Source organism: Echinops telfairi, unplaced genomic scaffold (genome assembly GCF_000313985.2).
Source record: "Echinops telfairi isolate 266 unplaced genomic scaffold, ASM31398v2 ScPeMD7_7356;HRSCAF=8355, whole genome shotgun sequence".
In the NCBI taxonomy this organism is placed as follows: domain Eukaryota; kingdom Metazoa; phylum Chordata; class Mammalia; order Afrosoricida; family Tenrecidae; genus Echinops; species Echinops telfairi.
The window spans coordinates 53140-54516 of NW_022111256.1; positions in this window are offsets into that span (position 1 = coordinate 53140).

The window sequence follows — 1377 nt, forward strand, 5'->3', positions numbered from 1 at the left end:
CACATCATTTAGAAATAGCTCCAAGATGACAAAGGTGGTTTGTCTCTGGGATGTGGGCATGAGGAGAACTGTCAGCCATCAGAGGGCTCACATTTCATGATGTGTTTTAGTTCCGTGTGATTCTTTTAAAACTATATTGTTTACAATTTTGGTGAGACTAAACATTAAAAAGCCTCAAATGTATATGTAATACCTTGGGCATGATAGATGCATGTGTGCGTTTGCATGAGGATCGGCGTTTTTAAACATTTGGTGATATTTCTGCTACAGTAGTCAGTCGTTCTGCAGTGGTTTCAATAACTGCTGTTCCTTCTTCTACCTATTTATCCCCCCTTCCTTTCATTTGTGTTGTAGTCTTTGGAAAGTTAATTTGGAGCCAGGGGAAGGGAATAATTCAAATATTATGAAATGAGAGGTTATTTGAGCCAAAATGTTATGGGAGAGTATTTTGAGGCATGGGAGGAATAAAGGAATCGAAGAGAACAAGTAAAGGAAGGCAGGTCGATGGTTCTACCACCGGCCTAGTGCCCTGAGAACTCCCCATAATGCAGTTTGCATACTATTTTATGAGTAAGCGTATAGATGCATTAGCAATCTGTCTTCACCCAATCAATGTTGTCTTCGCTGTAAGAATGGAAGCTCGGTATCCCTAGGTCCTGTTCCCAAGAACATTGTAGGTAGCAGGCATCTGGCACCTTCCTTTGCGCCAGACTCCATCTCATGTTGTCGAACGCTGAGTCTATGACAATTCAGAGCGATGCTCTATGACCGGGTAGAATTTCCCCAGAGGGTTTCCTAGGCTGGAATCTTCACGGGATCAGCTCTTCAAGTCTTTTCTCCAGAGAGCTTGCTGATGGGTTTTATCCTCTCAGTTATCAGTTGAGCTCTCAACCCTTGCACCCCCAGGACTCCTTTTTCAGGCTCATAATAGCTCGTTATTTTTATAGATTCTGTGTATATGTGTGTGTGCGCATTGAGGAGGGTGGGGGGCACTTTCTTTTCATTTAAAAATCACCATCACATCAAAACTCAAATTAGTGACCAGTTCTCATACAGGTAGGACTAGAAGAGAGGAGTTTTCATTGACTCTAGAAGGGGACTTAGATAATAATAATAGAAATGAAACTTTTAAAAGCATGTTTCTCCCATTTTTATGTGCATGATACAATGGATGTGTGTATGGATTGTGATAAGAGTTGTACAAGCCCCCAATAAAATGATAAAAGAATAAAAACAAAACAAAAACAATGAGTACGAGAAGAAAATGTTATGAAATTTATTATGATGATTGTACAGCTCTTAAAATTAAATTGTATGTTATGAGACATACATCAATAAAATTATTTTAAAATAAAAATAATGCAATATGAACAAACA